Below are 21,168 nucleotides of genomic sequence, written 5' to 3'. Positions count from 1 at the left end.
TGGAAGGCAGGCAGAATCCCAACAAAGTTTGAGTGGAATATCCACTTTGTCCCATTTTTGAGTTAATTATGAGACGTTTTAAAAATATATTTATTAATTCAACTAATAATATTATTTAGAGTTTATTATTAAAATAAAATTCCTAAATAATAATTATTAAATTAAATAAATATAAATATGTCAAAAATGAACTTTAATATAATCTTTTAAATCTAATTGTTTTATTTAATTAATTCACGAGACATTTTAATGATATATTTATTAATTCAACTAATAATATTATTTAAAGTTTATTATTAAAATAAAACTCCTAAATAAATATAAATACGCCAAAAATAGAACTTTAATATAATCTTTTAAATCTAATTGTTTTATAGGAGGATTTGACCCTACTAAGAACACTACAACAATAATATCCAAGATAACAAGGTGCTATAATAACCATAAAACATACTATTGTAAAGCATATACAAAAGACACAAGTTTTGAAAATAGTATAAGTTCAATTTTCAGTTTTGCCTATTTTTAGGTTTATGTATAATTCGGTTTTGAAGTTTAAATGTTCAAGTTTGAAAATATACAATTAAAAGTTTTAAGTTTTGTTTCACTTCAACTAGTTCAAAGTTTAGTTTGAAATAGATATACATAACAGTTTAAATTTTAGTTTTTGTTCAACTAGTTAACAACTAGTAGCGTTCCAATATGCCCAAAGCTCCCAATGTAGAACTCGGGCTCTGATACCAGATGTAACACCTGGCCATGTGACCCAAAAGAAGTTAACCTAAAGTTTTACTAAGTTTGTCAAACTTTTTTTAAAAAGAAAAAATAACATACACGTCAAACATAAAGTTAATATACACACACACCAAACACATGCAGTATGGAGTAAGTATCCATAAGAAAACACATATGATAATCCATCTAACTAATCATCATCAATAACTGAAATCACTATAATAATCATTATAAAATCAACTGAATATGAAACAATATCTGATAATCTGAAAGATAGTGCTACTAATCAACAAGCATAAACTAGCCTAAAAGAGTTTGGCAATAATACTAAAATGCAAACTAGGGGCATACACTACATATTCTCTTATATCTAAAATAATTTTTAGTTGCAATCGGCTCATCATCACGATTATGAGCTGATTGTTTTATGAGGAATGCAAGTTAGAAGTTAGAGGTAATGCATGTAAGACTCAATGAAGATGATCATGTACTTGTTTCCCATACTTCTAAAGAGAAAGGAAATAAAGTTAACTTCAAGAGGTTTAGAGATAAGAATTTTGATTCAACTCTAGAATCCAAGAAATAGAAGAGAGGTCTATTTAGGTTTCAATGTTTCATGTGTGATAATATGGTCATTTTGCTAGAGATTGTATCTCTAGACCCAAGCATCAAGTTGGTAACACTAATGTTGAAAATGCTTCCCCCCTTAGAAAGTGAAGTGAAAACTCAAATTCTTATTTATTTGTGCTCTTTCTAGTAATGTTCCTTTCGATAGTGATACATGACTTATAAATAACAGAGCCTCTCATCGTGTTATAAGTTATCATGAGCATCTCTCTGTCTTAAAAGGCAAAAATTCACAAGTTATCATTGGTGATGATGCTTGCTACACTGTGAAGGGTGCTAGTTCTTCATTTCAACAAGAGTACAGGAGTTCCTCTTCATCTGAGTGATATTCTATTTGTTGCATTAGAAGATAATGGTTAAAATGTTGCATTTGTTGACAAAAAAGTCCTTACATGAAAGAACATGAGCATTAAGACAACATGAGAGATTGGTGTTCATCATGACAACCTTTATAGACTTTTAGCTCATTCTATTCAAGTCTTTGCACATGATTCAGTAAGTTCAAGTGATTTGTGACACAAAAGGTTTGCTCATCTAAATTTCATAACATTGTCTTCAATGGAGAAGGTGGTAGTTGACCTTCCAAAGTTGAATCAAGATCAAAAGGGCATCTATAAAGGTTGTGGTCTAGGTAAGAACATTAAAAGTTCTTTTCATTAGTATTGGAAGCAGAACAAAATATATTCTAGAGTTGATTCATTCTGATTTGTGTGGCCTTGAGTTAGTTGCTTCTTTAAGTGGCTTTTTGTATTATGTTACTTTCAATGATGACCTCTCCCATAAGTCATGCATTTATTCTCTAAAATGTAAAGAGTTTGATGAAGTGATGTTAGATTTAAAGAATTTAAAGTTCTTGTTGAAAACTTGTCAAACAAGAAGATAATGTTTTAAGTGTTGATAGTGGAAGTGAATATGGATTTTTTCGGTCCCTATAATCCACAAAAAAATGATATAGTAGAAAGAAAGAATAGGTCTACTGGCGAGGCAACAAACACTACAATTCATGATCGAGCTCTTCATACATTCTTATGGGTAGAGGCTTTCAAGATAGTGATATATGTTGGGAATTGTAGTTCACATTCTATCCATGACAGTATGGTTCTAGAAGAAGCATTCATAGGATGTAAACCATATATTAGTCATCTCATAATTTTTTGATGTACTATCTACATTCATGTTCCAAAGACAAAAGGATTATGCTAGGACCTTCAGAAAAGAAAGTTATTTTTTTTGGTTATAATGAATCCTCAAAAGCATACAAAATACATTTTAGGTCAAAAGAAAATAAAAAATATGTAAAGATTCTAATATGGAAATTTTAAGAGAAGTTCTTAAGCCTTCTAAAAATATGGATATGTTTGTTCCAGATTCCTATTATGAGATTCAAAGCAAAACTACAAAGATAGAAGAATCGGTTAATCTTGTTGATCCTATAGATACTTTATTCTGGTCCAAGTAATATTTAAGGTGATAAGAAGAGACCATTGTGGGTTGAATAGACTACGCAAGAGGTTGAAAACTATGTAGCCACACATGAGACTTTCTAGTAAAGTAAAATACCTCATAAGATTGTAGAATATGTTTGATACTTCAAGTTATGATGCAACTTTAAATCAACATGTATGGAGGGATGACATGATGGAGGAGTATCAATCAATAATCAAGAATGATGTTTGGGAAATGTGTTGTTTCTTCAAAATGGTTGCTCAAAATAACACATGCAAGTTTGGGATTATAGAGAAATATAAAGCCAAATTTGTAGCTCAGTTGTTTTTGCTTTGAAAACAAAGATATAGATTATAAAGGGACCTTTGCACTTGTAGCACATTGCACTTCTATCAGGATTTTTATAGTTGTTGCAATAGTTAAAGGGTGAAAATTTCATCAAATGGATGTGAAGACAACATTCTTGAATGGAATAATTGAAGAATAAGTTTTCATTGAACAATGAGAGGATTTTGTGATTCATGAAAAGGAATCACATGCATGCATATTGAAAAAGGCCATGTATGGCCTTAAACAAACTCTACGTGTTTGGTATGAGAGAATTGATCAATACTTATTGAGCTTGGTCTTCCTAAATAATGATGTTGATCCAAATTTATATTTTAAGGTAACTGAGGATAAAACCTTAATCTTAGCACTTTATGTTGATAATTTGTTTTTCACTAGTGAAGATGGTCTCATTGTTAAATGTAACGAGTTAGCTTTTGAATTTAAGATGAAAGATGTTGGTCCTATGCATTACTTGCTTAGACTCAAAGTGTGCTAAAGACCAAATGAGATTATTTTGAGTCAAGGCAAATATGCTATAGATATTCTGAAAAAGGTTTGGTGTGTTAGCTTGTAGGTTCATGGTTATATACACTTATGAGGTTATGAGATTGTAGCCACTTTAGATTTAGTTGATCCTACTATGTGCAATAAGTTAATTGGTTCATTAAGGTATCTAGTTAGTACTAGGCTTGATGTATGTTATGTTATTAACACTCTAAGTTAGATCATGTGTGAACCAAGAAAGATTCATCTTGTTGCAGTTAAACACATATTGAGAGATATATGTGGGTATAGTGGGATATAGTCTTAAACATTCTTCTTTTGAAGAACTAAACTTGTAGTTGTTCTCTGGTTCACATTGGGCAAGCCATGTGCTTGACATGAAGAATACTTCAAGTTATTGTTTTAGTCCAATTTCAGCAATGATATCTTGGTGCCACAAGAAATGATCTTGCGTAGAGTATTGCTGGAGCAAAATATGTTGCAACTTGTGTGGTTCAAGGGAAGCAATGCATGTCTGCAAACTACTTGCAGGACTATTTGAGAAGCCTTTGGTACCTATAGTATTTTTGCATGATAACAAAAGTTGTGTGAAGCTTTCGGTTAATCTTGTTTTTCATGATAGAACCAAGCATGTGGAAATCAAATATCACTACTTGAGAGATATGGCTCAAAGGAAAGTTGTTGAGCTCAAGTAGATTCTCACATTGTTGCAGATAGTGGACATTTTCACTAAGCCACTTCCTAAAATGAAGTTTTTTTCCTAAGATAAACTAGGTGTTGTGGAGAATGACGCTTTTGTTGAGAGAGTTTCAGCTATAGTAATTTGTTTGCATGTGTTAATGAGTTCTTCTCTGTGAAGGAGAATTTTGAGGTGCAATCCCTTGTTAATGAGATCTTGTGTGAGGGAAAATTTTGAGGTGCAATCTCTGGTTAATGCATTCTTCTTTGTGTGAGCCCTTGTTCCTAACCTTTGGGAGTACCTTGGTGGAAGTCATGTGTTAGATTCTATGGCTTAATTTACTATATTGATTTTTTGATAAAGAATTATGTTATAGTTTTTTTAAACAAAAACTTATTGATCAAGAAAACTTGACTGAGGAAAACTGTAGAAAAATCTAGAAAATTATTATGAATGTATCCTTTTAAAATCCTTTCCAGTATAGGGAAAACTCAATTATAGAAAATTGAAAGAAAACAACAAATTGAAAAACTAGGGTTTCAACTTTAAATGTGTCATTAAAACCATGTGACTATTATGAATTTTCTAAATAAAGCTAAATATTCTCTTACATCTGAAATAATTTAGTTGCAAAATTTATTGGGAAAGTAAAAGATTAATTGAGAGGAAAGTATGTTGTAACTAAACATATGCATGCATGTGAAAACAAATATACTAAAGATAGAAAACTAAGTATATTATGCTTGCATGATTTGAGAGGTCAGAGACATGCAAAAATACTAATTTTATTTTTTTAATAAAAATATAATTAATTTTTTTGATTTATATTAAAATAAAATAAAATACTTTTTTTACTTGGTAAAAAGATACTTTTATTATTATTACTAATTATTAATTTCATAAATTTTTAAAAATTTATTTATTTGAAAAAAATACTACTTATTTTCTTACAAGTGGATTTCTAATGTTTTGTTTTTAAAACCTCTTAGTTGGATATAACTTATTATATATTTATTAATTCAAGTGGAGTTACGAGTTTGTGTGTGTGTGTGTGTGTGTGTGTGTGTGTGTGTGTGTGTGTGTGTGTGTGTGTGTGTGTGTGTGTGTGTGTGCGTGCGTGCGTGCGTGCGTGCGTGTACATACATACATACACTTGTGATTTAATAATATTTTAAGAAGAGTTATAATGGAGTTAGCTATATAATCATCTAGTTATGAATATTAATATTATGAGAGAAATTATAAATAGTTTAATTATAATTATAATTTCAAGTTTGAGTTATCTCTAGTTGCATTATGAATTAAAGGAAAAGTAAATATTAATATTTGACTCAAATCAAAGTCATATGTGTGTGTGTGTGCGCGTGTGCACGTGTGTGCATGTGTGTAAAATCTAATAATATACATTTATGTTATTAATTAAATCATCTGTGTTATTTGTGATTTGAGATTATTAACATGATAACATTTTATGATATTTTAGGTGCATAAGAGACTTGACATTTAAATACTTATTCATTATAATAAGTATTTAGCCTAACAATTTACGTAAATATGTATATTTTTACTTTATTGCTAAACACATCCTTATGGTTCAATCTGAAGATAGAAAATCACGGAATTAAATTATATGGTTGAAAACTACGTGTTTCTTTATGGTTTGTTTAAAACCTTGTGATATTTATCGTGATGATTTTATGTGACTTGTATATTTGGCCAAATTAGGATGTGCACTAGAGGCTTCTTTTTAAGTATTTTTTTTATGATGATTATTTAACTAGATGTCATGATATATCTTTTATGATTCAAATTGAGATTTTTTATTTATGAACAATTATAAGAACTTGAGTTTTGAGAACCAATGCTATTTTTAGGTTGTTAATCATGGAACTGAGTTTGATCAATATTACTTTTGTGGTATGGGACACAATTGTGGTTTGAGAGTTTTTTGGAAGGTGGTCTACGTGCATCCTATGAGAGTGTCTTGCAATGGGGGTTGAAGCCCAAAGTAGTTGAAAGGGTAACTCATTGTAAGTTGTGTAACAATTGATAACATAGTAATTAAAAATCTTACCTAGCCCTTTCCTTGAGATACACTAAAAAGATAATTTAGAGATTTTGCCTCACCCATGCCTCAAGTGCTTGTATAGCCTAAGGATGTGAATGAGACAATACCTTAAGAGGTATTACCTAGTTTTTCTCGTCTTTATGAGAGGGTATTTTGGTTCTATATAGAGTCTATCATGCCCGATAGAAGATGAAGTAAGAACCTAATGTATCTTATGAAATTTAATAAACATAATATTTGAAATGTTAAGTAGTCAAGTAAGGTTGACCTAATCAACAATTAAGGTTTAGTCAACTTGAACTCAGTGTTCCTATTGCACCTTGACTTAAGTGTTCTAAACCCATACAATATGGTTGAAATGACAACTCTGCTTCTTAATGAAATGTAACCGAAACTCACTTTTAATCCTTTTTCAACTCTCCTTAACCTATTTAATGAAGCATGTATTAACATAGTGGATTATTTAACTTTAGAAAAAAAAAATCCATGTGTTTTTGCCCTAATATTCTAGGCATGACAAAGTCACTAGGGGATCAAAGTCCTAAGACACTACTAGAGTAAACTTATAGTTGACTCATGTGATGACACTCCCTAGTATGTAGCTCGAGTCTCCTTCATAGATTTTTAATATTTTTCTCTAGTGGTGTACTTGTTGGATGTTACTTTTGGTGGTGTATTTATTGTGATTGGTTACTTATTGATTATATGTCATTTATTGTTGACAATTAACTTTGATTGATGAGTGTTAGTTATTCATTGATGGTGTTTTATTGTTGGATTTAGAGATTGATGTTTTACTTTTATTGATGATAGTTGTTATCTATTGGTTATTTTGATATGTGATGTTGTTTTGAATTGAGTTTCATTTCGATTTTGATTATCTTTCTTTTTCAGTAGTTTGTGTGCCCTTGAGGTAGAATTGGCCATTAGGATTCCTTGTCTAGGATTGTTTTATGGTTTAATTATCCATATGTAGATCATTCATTATATTCCCTACATAGTGGGAGTGGGAGCTTGACTAGGTGGCCACGCGGTCGGGAGGTAGTGACTTCTTACCATTTGGGTCCTCCTCAAATTGAGAGATGTTGGATGCTCATTGTTGCAGTTGTATCATTATCATTCTTATTCTTATCTTGGAGACTTCTATTCATTTGATGTATATATGCTATCATGTATCATTATCATTCTTATTCTTATCTTGGAGACTTCTATTCATTTGATGTATATATGCTATCATGTATTTTGTATTTTGATGTACTTGTATCTATTGTCGCATACCCTACGACATGTGCAATGAATGTTATTTATTAGACATATTTCATTGTATCAATTTTATTTGCTTATGATATGATGTATCAATTGTTTATTTATGATCATGAACATTGTACTTGAGATTTAAACTAATCACCATAAACTTTTTATATGTGAATCAACATGAAGGAACCCTTAAGCAATGAAATCTATATTGTATTTGCATATGTGTATGTTGCTTCCACATTGTTACTTGATACTGTTTAAACTTAAAAAATAAAATTAAAAAATAGTTCAATAAAATTTGTAACATATTAGGTTAATTTCTCTTGGGTTCCATAGCGGGGTGTCACATAAATAAGGTGCATTTATTCATGGAAAAAGCTATCCGATCGTAGAATCTAAAAGTTGGCAAAAAATTTAACCAAACTCACCAAGGTATCATCTAATAAGTTAGGTCACTATAATTACAAAGACATGTTGCAAAATTGTTTAGACAAATTTGTTATCTCAAAAATCACAAAGGGTGCCATTTTACAATTAGGATACTCAATATACTTAATATAATCTTCCTTGCATTAAAAATAATTCGCACCAATACTTCAAGCAATATAGGTATAACAAAAACATGTAAAAGGCAAAGAGAAATTAATTAAACACAAATTCATGTTGTTTAGTTAACCTTATATAATTGTGATATTTATGCTAACGAGTACAATTTTGATAAGTCTCGAACCAAAACTCTACCAAATTTTATACCATGCAATGGTTGTTTTTATTGATGTTAGTTCAACACTTTCGTGAATAAAAGATATGATCCTAGGTAATGAGTGCAAAGTAGATTATTGAAGCCCATAAAAGATGATTTTCTTCCCACATATGACTACTCAAGTCAGAGTTAGGACATGGAAGAAATGAATGAAATACTTATTATTGAATACTAAGATTATATGTAGGTCCATGAAACCAAAATCCATTAAATGTAATTTTAAATATTTTGGATCAACTTAAGTAAAATTATATTAAATTGAATCTCTAGACACCTCGTTCTACAAATTATTTTCTTATTGGCCTACACACATACCGCTATATGAATTAAACTAAACTTTATTTCATGCTAAGATATCCTTGCAATATTGAGCCTAAATAAACTTGTAGTGCCTGCCCCTAGTTTACATTTTTTGAGCTACATTTATGATATGATTGCCAAACTCTTTTAGGCCAATTTATGTTTGATGAGTAGTATTATTATTTTAGAGATTATCAGAGGATGTTTACACTCAGTTTATTATATGATGAGATTACTTGGTACTCTATATTTCGTGCATGTATGATGATTATTCAATGGTTTTAGTTATCGATGATGATTAGTTAGATGGCTTATTATTTCATGTGCCTCTTATGGATACTTACCCCATACTGCATGTGTATGGTGTGCGTGTTGTTTTATTCATGTATGGTGTTTCTAATATGGTTAAGGAAGGGAGTCGTAGTCACCTGCTAGTCGGGATCTACACGATGCACCACTTCCTGCCATTGCCTGTTTAGCTTAGAATATTGTATTTGTACATGTGTGGATTTTATGCAGGTTGCAGGTACCGGGTATCGACTTCCCTGAATTGTCAGGATGAGCGTACCCTATCGCACAGTCTCAATGGTAAGAGAGGGGAGATAAACTCTTAAGTCCAAATCCTAAACCCTTTAGCCAATTGTCCTAATTGATAATTAGGACAAGTATCTAAGTTAAGTGCCCTCCGAATGCATCAAATGATGTAATTTCGTGATTATAACCCTTTTTGTTTGATTTGGTATGTATTTTTCTATGTTGGGTTTTTGTATGTTGCTTTATGAGTCCTTGGTGTATTTTCTATAAATTAAGTCTAAATAAAAAGACTAATTAATGATTTAATTTAATAAGGAATTATTATGATATCTTTATATTTAATTAATTAATTAATTAATTAAATAAAAGAATTAAAGTTGGAAATTAAAGTTCAAGATATATTTAGAACAGGATAATATTTATTTAATTTAATAATAATATATTTGGAGTTCATTTTTAAATAAATGCTAAATATTATTGTTATTTAAATTAATTAAATATGTTATCAATTAAGTTCTAAAATAAATTAAAAAGTTGAAAGATATTAATTTATTAAGAATTCTAGATCGCATGATCTAAACATGAGTTAAATATAAGAATTAAATTAAAAGATTAAATTATAAAAATTAATAATGTTATTTTAATTTCTTAAAAGTGCACATAAGATTTAAAGTAATAAATTAATTAAGAATTGAAGTCAAGTGAAATTTTAAATAAAGTTATTTAATAATTCAACTTAATGTGCATGAAAGTTGAATGCAAAAGAATAAGAAAAGATAATAAAAGTTAAATTGGAGTTAACTGAGTTGTGCAAAGAGTCTTCTCGAGTAAACGCACAATTAGTGCCCCGAATTGAGGAGAAATTGCTTATCACAACTTTGGGGGTTCATTTTTGAGATAGAGGAATTTGGACAGGAATTTTGGGGGAGACAATTTTTGGAAGCAAATTTCAGAAGGCTGATACGAAGAAAGTCTTCGAGGGGAAGGTTATTGATAGGAGCAAATTCGCATACAGTTCCTGGAGATTGCATAATAGCATCAGGATCAGGTAAGGTCTTGTGTTTTGACTATCCATTAAATATGCAATTATCCCTTCCTGTCTTCTTCGTGTCTGTGGTTTGTAGATCTGAATTCTCTGTGATGAAAGTTTTAACTGTTCAATATTGTGAATTTATTAATTGTTCGTCAATAATTTCTGTATCCATGAAGACTGGATGAATTATGAGAGCCCTTGTTTTCCTGATTTAAAAATTGAGATTTGATTAGGTAAGGGTTTGAGTGTAAAATTGAAAGTTCTAAATTCTTATATATATATATATATATATATATATATATATATATATATATATATATATATATATATATATATATATATATATATATATATATATATATATATATATATATATATATATATATTTTGCTTGGAGGATATTGTCTTAATGAAAATTAAATATAACTAAATATAAAATAAACATTATTTATTTTATATATATATAATTATTGTTTTAATAAAATTAAAGAAATCTATATTAAAATAAAATTAATTTATTTAGTACTTTTATTAAAATTGAAATTTGAGATTGGTTTTAAATAATATAAAAAAAAAAAAATTTAATTAAAAAATATATATATATTATATATTTTGGGTGGGGCGGGGCCACCACTTCCCATGCCCCACACCGTTCCCCACACTGCCGCAACAGGTGGTACTACTGCCTGCGGCAGCAGTAACACCTGCGGCCGCAGGTGGACAGCAGGCCGGCGGGCCTTTAAAAACGCCGTAAGTATTAATGCGATTTCCTTCTTCTTTTTTTTTAGTTTATTAAATATTATTGTTAATTAATTTAAATTTTATAAAAACTTTAAATTATATTGAAATTATATTGTTTATTAATAATTTTATAAATAAATAAATTATTAAATAAACATCATATGATTCTTTATGTATCATTAATTAATCTTATTTAGGTTTGACTTAATTAGGATTAATTAAATTGAAAATTTGTTTAATCAAATTTAATATTATAACACCGATTTTAATGGAAGCGTAGATTATTATAATCAATAAGGATTATTAATAATTTAATTATTACCTTAGATTGTTTTAGGATTTTTGACTTAAAATCAATTAAGGTTATTTAGGTGTTCCATTTGGAGTTAGGAACAGGATAAGGTTCTATCTGTTTAAAACATACGTTCATCTGGAAATGGAAATCTCATATTAACTCAATAGTATATTATCAATCAAATTGAACAATAAAACTTTCTACTTGAATATAAACACTGAAAACTGAAACCTTATTGTTAAACTCATCTGTATGTTTTCAAATCAACACCAATTGAGAGACTATGACGTTTTCTATATATTGTCTATGCTTTTAGTGTTATGGGGTTGGTTTAGCTTTGACCAGTTAGGATGTTACCAGAGGCTCGGGGTTTGTGAATGTGAGGCTAGGATGATTTGTTCTCGATCTTTTCAAACCAACCAAGGTAATGTGATAGTATGCTCTATGATGGATGTATTTACTGTTTGTTATTGCTTTCCAGTTTCCTTGTGTAAAGCTGAGGTGTATGTATTTGAGAATACCTAACTTAACCATTTTTGAGTCTCGATCAGTTATATTTGATAACCATTTCTGAGTCTCGATCAGTTATACTTGTATTACTTTCTGGTTGCTCATTAGAGAACCATTGGATTTTGTGACTTATCATTGATGCCTTCAGTTGCTGATAGAGGACTGTCGGGATTACATGATTACTATTCGATGTTATCTGTTGCTCATGAAGAACTGATATAATTTGTGGATTATCTTTTTATGATGTTTTTCAGTTGCTCGTATAGGACTGAGATGGTTTTATTATGATTCTTTGATTTACGAATTCATGAGCTAGGGTAGGTTATCTATGTGTAGAGTCGGGAAGTGGCTTGCAATGGGGGTCGGAGCCCTAAGAGGCTGCCTTGAGAAACCCATTGTAAGTCGTTTTTAATAAGTGAAAACATTTACACTAAATGAGAGAAAATGAACCTAACAAGATAATTGTATGTTCTCTCCCATGCCATGAGTGCTAGTACAGACTAGGATGGGGTAGAGAGAACGCTTGGTTACGATCTTGCATTCCATAGTATGCCTCGTCAGTACGAGAGGATACTAGTGGCCGCAGGATCAGTAGGGACCCAGGATTCCTAAGGGATTGCTCGGGTAACTTCTACATGACTTTTGCGATGACACTTTCCCGCTTGCATATTAGGTTTCCTACGTGTCTTGTGGTACCTCTGGGATATAGATGTCAATTTTTTTAGGAACCCTTGAGTTAGCATACTTATAGGATTTCCTAGACTTAGAGAGTATTTATGATTATAGGTTTTGTTATCCTATTTGGGACTTGAGACTATCTCCTCAGCGTGGTGGGAGTGGACCATTTAGGTTCCACGCGGTCGGGTGGTAGTGCTTTTACTCTTACCATTGAGATCCGTTCCGTGGTCACCGTGGTTGGAGATTTCGTGATTGGCATTTACCTACACTATGTTCTTGGATTAGTATGATGGATGGTTAGATTTTATGATAGATGTTTTATCATTATGGATGTATGGATGTATCATGTATGGTGAATAGTTTCATATATTTTTACTGTACTTTGTATCATGGATTTGAGGATGTTGTATCTTGATCTTTACATATGTATATTCTTTTAAGCCTTTCATACCCTGTGACATGTACAGTGGATGAATGAGCATTCCGAATTAATTTGCCAAGGAGCATTCGGAACAAATGTATATTATGGACATTGGAGTTTCTGATTATTCTTTTATATGTATGTGATAGTTGTTAGACTTAGAATTAATTAAATTTAAACATGACTCAACGTCTTGAGATCTTTAAGAAATGTAACTTGCAATGTATGTTTGTCGAGGATTACATGTTATTGCTTCCGCTACTATTTGTTTGATGTGTATGTCATACTTTCTTACTTAAAAAAAAAAAAAAAAAAAAAAAATGTTTAGCAAACTTAGTGAAACTTTAGGTTAATTCTTTTGGATCCCTTGGCGGGGCGTTACAGAACTAAGCTACATTTTACAGAGTTCATCTTTTTCATAGATAAATTATGTTACAAAATAGGAGCGTGTATGATAATGACCCATTTACGAGGCTAACTGAGAATTAATAGAGAACATAACTTAGGTAGGAGGCCTAAAATGTGCACAAACATAACCTAAACGTGTCACAAAAAATACTGAAGGAATACCCATTGAAGTCATGCTCACACTTGGTCTCAATCACTTCTATGTAGTGCCCACCCATTGTTTACTTTTCTATTATATTTACCAAACTATGTTTATGCTTATTTCATGCATGTGTTAGTTTCAAGGGTATTGGATTTATAATTATGAAAATATTTAATGACTTGGATTCCATGTATATCAATAAAGAATTACTTAGTTGATTATATTTCACATGTTGATTGATGACTATGATTACTAGCGCATTAATGATGCTTTAATGGTTCTTAGTTAGTAAATATGATTATTTTCTAGATGATATCAAATGGTGAAGTATTTTATATTCATAATGATGAATTTTTCATGTTTGAATATGTGATGATTTCTACTCAAGAATTATTATAGTACTTACGCCATACTTGCATGTGTATGTTGTGCATGTTTGTTTTACTTTTCTGTATGACGTGTCTGATGTGGTCAAGGGAGGGAGTCGTAGTCATCTACTAGTTGGGATTTGCATGATGTACCACTTCCCAACATTGTCTATTTAGTTTAGATATATGCATATGTACATGTTCAAATTTTATGCAGGATTGCAAGTACCAGGCATTGACTCCTTGAATTGTCAAGATGAGAGTATCCTGTCACAATAACTCAATGGTAAGAATGAGGAGATAATGTTTAGGCTCAATCTCAACCATAGCCTAAACACTTGTCCTACAAGGACTTGTAATTGACCATCTACCCCTTTTAAACCCATGAGTTTATCATTCTCTGTATTGTTTACTTTTGAGTTTTGGTCAGTTTTGGTAATGTTACTTTTATGTGGATTTAGCTATGTGATTTATTTGGTAAATGATTTAATTATAATATTTCAGTTAATCATATAATATTGAAAATTATTAAATATTATTTGATTAAAAAGAAAATATTAAAGTATGAGAATATTTAATTAATTAAATATGTGTTTTAATTTAAAAGTCTTAATTTAAAAAATTGGTTAGAGAGAAATTAGAATATGATGATATTTAATTAATTATAAATTAATTGAATGTGTACTTTAGTTTAAAAGATTTAATTTAAAAGTCTAATTTAAGAAGTTGGACAAAAAGAGAATTGAAATATTAAAATATTAAAGGTTTAATATTGCTTTATTATAATTATTTATTTAATAATAATTAAATTATAGTTTCATTTAAATAATGAGATTTGATTATTATTATTAATTTAAATAATAAACTGCATTTTAATTAATCAAAGCTTACACTAATTAATAAACTGAAGGAAAAATAAAAATAAAAGAATACTTTAATAAAAAAAGTTCTTTAAGTGTGTACGAAAGGATTAAATAATAAAAGTTTATTTTAATGAGAGTCCTTTGTATGTTTAATAACCAGAAACCCTAGGTAGAGTTAAAACTCTTTATTAAGAGATTCGAGCTCATTTCTACACACGCATGTTTTGAGGAGCAAAAATTCAAAACTAGATCAAAAAAGTTGTTGAAAGTTTTAGAGGGTTTGGATTTGCATGCGTTCATAGATTGTTTCAAATTTTAGCTGTAGTTTTGAGGTAGGGTTTGAAAACTTGTTGTGAAATTTTTATTGAAATATCTGTCTACTTCGTGTCTTCATGGGTGCTTATATTATACTTATTACTTTATTGTATTAATTCTAGATGAAGAATTATGTTGTAGATTTTGAAAAGGAAAAATTTATTAATCAAGATAATTTGACTGTGAAAAAATTGTAGAAAATTATGATGACTGTATTCTTTTAAACCCCTTTAGATAATATAGGGAATATTTGATTATGAAAAATTGGAAGAAAATAATAAATTGAACAATTAGGGTTTTGACTTTAAATTTGTCATTAGAACTGTGATTATCGTGAATTTTCTAAATATAGATGAATATTATTCTTACATCTAAAATAATTTAATTGCAATATTTGGAAAATAAAATATTAATTGAGAGGAAAACATGTTGTAACTAAATTTATACATGCATGTGAAAACAAATATACAAAATAAAAATTAAGTATAGTATGGTTACATGCATGTGAAAACAAATATGCTAAAAATAGAAAGCTTAGTATAGTATGGTTACATGCATGCGAAAACAAATATGCTAAAAATTAGAAAACTAAGTATAGTATGGTTGCATTAATTGAGAAATCAAAGACATGGGAAAATACTAATTGTATGTGTATTTTTATTTTATATAATTTGATTTTTTATTTTTTTTAAAATTAATTTATAAAATTAAATAGATATTATTCCTTTAATTAAAGTAAATGTTAGTATTAGTGATTCTTTAAGTTTAGTTAAACTCTTAGTTTTTTTTGTTTTTTTGATCGATAAGAGTTCGAAGCCAAAATTCATTATTATTATGTGATTTATTATTAATTATTAAGTTTGTGTAGAATCGAACCCAAGACCTCTCCAATAATAGGCTCACAATTTATCATTATGTTGTAGGCTCTTGCCTTAGTTGCATATAAATAATTTAATATTTATTAATATAAGAAAGAAGTTAATAAATAAATATTTATAATTTTATTATATTTTAAAAGAAGTTGTGGTGGAGTTCACTTTGTAATCATTTAGTTAATAACTATTTGACTTTATAAGAAAAATTATAAATAATTCAATTCAATCTATAATTTTATCTGTAGTTGCATTATGAATTAAAGGAAAAATAAATATTAATATTAGACTTAAATATTAGTCATATTAATATTTTAGAAATTGAAATTGATATCAATATATAAATCTATTAATATACATTTATGTTATTGATTTAAGATTATTTAAATTCAAAACATGTGTAGTGCCTGCCCCTAAGTCGCATTTCTGTCATCATTGCCAAACTCTTTTAGGCCAATTTATGTTTGATGATTAGTATTATTATTTTAGAGATTATCAGATGTTGTTTTACACTCAGTTTATTATATGATGAGATTACTTGGTACTCTATATATTTCATGCATGTATGATGATTATTCAATGTTTTCAGTTATCGATGATGATTAGTTAGATGGTTTATTATCACACGTGCTTTCTTATGGATACTTACCCCATACTGCATGTGTATGGTGTGCGTGTTTGTTTTATTTATGTATGGTGTTTCTGATGTGGTTAAGGAAGGGAGTTGTAGTCACCCGCTAGTCGGGATCTACACGATGCACCACTTCCTGCCATTGTCTGTTTAGCTTAGAATATTGTGTTTGTACATGCGTAGATTTTATGCAGGTTGCAGGTACCGGGTATCGACTTCCCTGAATTGTCAGGATGAGCGTACCTTATCGCATTGTCTCAATGGTAAGAGAGGGGAGATAAACTCTTAAGTCCAAATCCTAAACCCTTTAGCCAATTGTCCTAATTGATAATTAGGACAAGTATCTGAGTTAAGTACCCTCTAAATGCATCAAATGATGTAATTTCGGGATTATAACCCTTTTTGTTTTGATTTAGTATGTGTTTTTCTATGTAGGGTTTTCATATGTTGTTTATGAGTCCTTGATGTGTTTTCTATTAATTAAGTTTAATTAAAAAGATTAATTAATGATTTAATTCAATAGAGAATTATTATGATATCTTTAATATTTAATTAATTGAGAAATTAATTAAATAAAAGAATTAAATTTAAAGGTTAAAGTTCAAAGATAAATTTAGAACAGGGTAATATTTATTTAATTTAATAATAATATATTTGGAGTTCATTTTTAAATAAATGCTAAATATTATTATTATTTAAATTAATTAAATATGTTATCAACTAAGTTCTAAAATAAATTAAAAGTTGAAAGATATTAAATTATTAAGAATTCTAGATCGCATGATCTAAGCATGAGTTTAAATATGAGAATTAAATTAAAAGATTAAATTATAGAAATTAATAATGTTATTTTAATTTCTTAAAAGTGCACATAAGATTAAAGTAATAAATTAATATAAAATAGAAGTCAAGTGGAATATTAAATAAAGTTATTTAATAATTCAACTTAATGTGCATGAAAGTTGAATGCAAAATAAAAGAAAAGATAATAAAGGTTAATTTGGAGTTAACTGAGTTGTGCAAAGAGTCTTCTCGGGTAAACGCACAATTAGTGCCCCGATTTGAGGAGAAATTGCTTATCACAACTTTGGGGGTTCATTTTTGAGGGAGACGAATTTGGACGGGAATTTTGGGGAGACAACTTTTGGAAGCGAATTTCAGAAGGCTGATATCAAGAAAGTTTTTCAGAGTAAGGTTATTGAGAGGAGCGAATTCTCTTACAGTTCCTGGAGATTGCATAATAGCATCAGGATCAGGTAGGGTCTTGTGTTTTCTTGATTATCCATTAAATACGCAATTATTCTTTCCTGTCTTCTTCGTGTCTAGGGTTTGTAAATCCGAATTCTCTGTGATGAAAGTTTTAACTTTTCAATATTGTGAGTTTATTAATTGCTCTTCAATAATTTCTATATCCATGGAGATTGGAAGAGTTATTAGAACCCTTGTTTTCTAGATTAAGAAATTAAGATTTAATTTGGTAAGGGTTTTGATTTGAAATTGAAAATTCTAGAAAAAAAATAAAATAAAATAAATATATATATATATATTTCCTTTGGAAGAAATTGTTTTAATGAAATTAAACAAAACTAATTTTAAAATAAAACTTAATTTATTTTATATATATTAAAATAGAGTTTAATATCTATATATATATATATATATATATATATATATATATATATATATATATATATATATATATATATATATATATATATATATATATATATATATATATATATATATATATATATATAATGTATTTGGAGTGGGGCGGAGCCACCACTTCCCACGCCCCACACACCCATGCTGCCGGCAGGTGGTACTGCTGCGCAGCAGCAGTAACACCTGCGGCCGCAGGAAATGGCAGGCCGACGGGCCTTTAAACACGCCGATTTTTTTTAAAAAGAAAAAAAATAATAAATTTTGACTTACTTTTTATAAATCAATTTTTTAAAAAATGTTTTAAATAAAAATTGTTTTAATTAATATTATAATTATTTAATTTTAAATTTATTAAATTTTAAATTATATTGAAATTTTATTATTATTTATTAATAATTTTATAAATAAATAAATTATTAATAAATATAATATGATTCTTTATGTATCACTAATTAATCTTATTTAAAGTTTGACTTAATTAAGATTAATTAAATCGAAAATTTGTTTAAACAAGTTTAATATTATACCACTGATTTTAATGGAAGCGTAGATTATTATAATCAACAAGGATTATTAATAATTTAATTATTACCCTTAGATTGTTTTAGGACTTTGACTTGAAATCAATTAAGGGTAATTAGGTGTTTCATTTGGAGTTAGGAACGAGATAATTTGTAAAGGTGAACTATGGATTCTATCTGTTTAAAACAAACGTTCAACTGGAAATGGAAACCTCACATTAACTTAATAGTATATTATCAATCAAATTGAACTATAAAACTTTTTACTTGAATATAAACACCGGAAACTGAAACATAAACCTTACCTTAACTCAATAATATACTTTCAAATCCAATCTCCAAGACTTTGATGTTGTCCTTGTGCTTTGAGTGTTTTGGGGTTGTTCTAGTATTGACCAGTTTAGGTTGTTACCAGAGGCTTGGGGTTGTGAATGTGATGTCATGATGATTTGGTTTCGATCTTTCTTAACCTGACCATGGTAATGTGATGAAGTGCTCTATGACATGATTGTGTTTACTATTTGTTATTGCTTTCCAGTTTCCTTGTGTGAAGCTGAGATGTATGTATTTGAGATACCTGACTTAACCATTTTTGAGTCTCGATCAGTTATATTGATAACCATTTTTGAGTCTCGATCAGTTATACTTGGATTACTTTTCGGTCGCTTGAGAGGACAGAAATGTTTGTTATGTTCTTGATGATGTCATGTTTTGACTTGACCATTTTGGAGTCTTCAATCAGTATTGTAATTTACTATTGGGATACTTTCTAGTTGCTCATTGGAGAACCATTGGATTTTGTGACTTATCATTGATGCCTTCAGTTGCTGATAGAGAACTGTCGTGATCATATGATTACTATTTGATATTATCGGTTGCTCATGAAGAAATGATGTAATTTTGTGGCTTATCTTTTATGATATTTTTCAGTTGCTTGTATAGGACTGAGGTGATTTTATTATGATTCTTGATTTGTAATTTCATGAGCCTAGAGTAGGTTATCTATGTGTAGTGTCGGGAAGTGGCTTGCAATGGGGATCGGGGCCCTAAGAGGCTGCCTGGAGTAACCCATTGTAAGTTGATTTAATAAGTGAAAACATTTACACTAAATGGGAGAAAATGAACCTAACAAGATAATTGTATGTTCTCTCCCATGCCTTGAGTGCTAGTACATACTAGGATGGGGTAGAGAGAACGCTTGGTTACGACCTTGCACTCCATAGTATGCCTCGTCAGTACGAGAGGATACTAGTGGCCACAGGGATCAGTAGGGACCCGGGATTCCTAAGGGATTGCTCGGGTAACTTCTACGTGACTTTTGCGATGACACTTTCCTGCTTGCATATTAGGTTTCCTACGTGTCTTGTGGTACCTCTGGGATTTAGATGTCGATCTTTTTAGGAACCCTTGAGTTAGCATACTTATAGGATTTCCTGGACTTAGAGAGTATTTATGATTATAGGTTTTGTTATCCTATTTGGGACTTGTGACTATCTCCTCAGCGCGGTGGGAGTGGACCATTTAGGTTCCACGCGGTCGGGTGGTAGTGCTTTTACTCTTACCATTGAGATCCGTTCCGTGGTCACCGTGGCTGGAGTTTTCGTGATTGGCATTTACCTTCACTATGTTTTTGGATTATTATGATGGATGGTTAGATTTTATGATAGATGTTTTATCATTATGGATGTATGGATGTATCATGTATGGTGAATAGTTTCATATATTTTTACTGTACTTTGTATCATGGATTTGAGGATGTTGTATCTTTATCTTTACATATGTATATTCTTTTAAGCCTTTCATACCCTGTGACTTGTACAGTGGATGATTGAGCATTCCAAATTAATTTGCCAAGAGGCATTCGGAACAAATGTATATTATGGACATTGGACTTTCTGATTATTCTTTCATATGTATGTGATAGTTTTTAGACTTAGAATTAATTAAATTTTAAACGTGACTCAACGTCTTGGGATCTTTAAGAAATGTAACTTACAATGTATGTTTGTCGATGATTACATGTTATTGCTTCCGCTACTATGTGTTTGATGTGTATGTTATACTTTCTTACTTTAAAAAAAAAAAATGTTTAGCAAACTTAGTGAAACTTTAGGTTAATTCTTTTGGATCCCTTGGCGGGGCGTTACATCTGGTATCAGAGCCCGAGTTTCTACATTGGGAGCTCTGGGTATATTAGAACGCCACTAGTGTTAACTAGTTGAACAAAAATGAAAACTTTAAACTATCATGTGTATCTCTTTCAAACTGAAACTTGAAAACTAGTTGAACTGAAACATTATGCAAACTTTTAGTTACCTATTTTTCATATTTCAACACTTAGACTTCAAACTGAAATTATAGGTAAACTGAAAATTGAAACTATCTTGTTTGCAAAACATGTCTTTTATCTATGTGTTTCAGTAGTATGTTTCATGGTTATTATAGCATCTTGCATCTTGGAT

Source organism: Cupressus sempervirens, chromosome 4, assembly GCF_028749045.1.
Source record: "Cupressus sempervirens isolate cs-2001-9-10 chromosome 4, ASM2874904v1, whole genome shotgun sequence".
Lineage (NCBI taxonomy): Eukaryota > Viridiplantae > Streptophyta > Pinopsida > Cupressales > Cupressaceae > Cupressus > Cupressus sempervirens.
The sequence above is the reverse complement of the archived record's forward strand: the minus strand, read 5'-3'. Positions refer to the sequence as shown.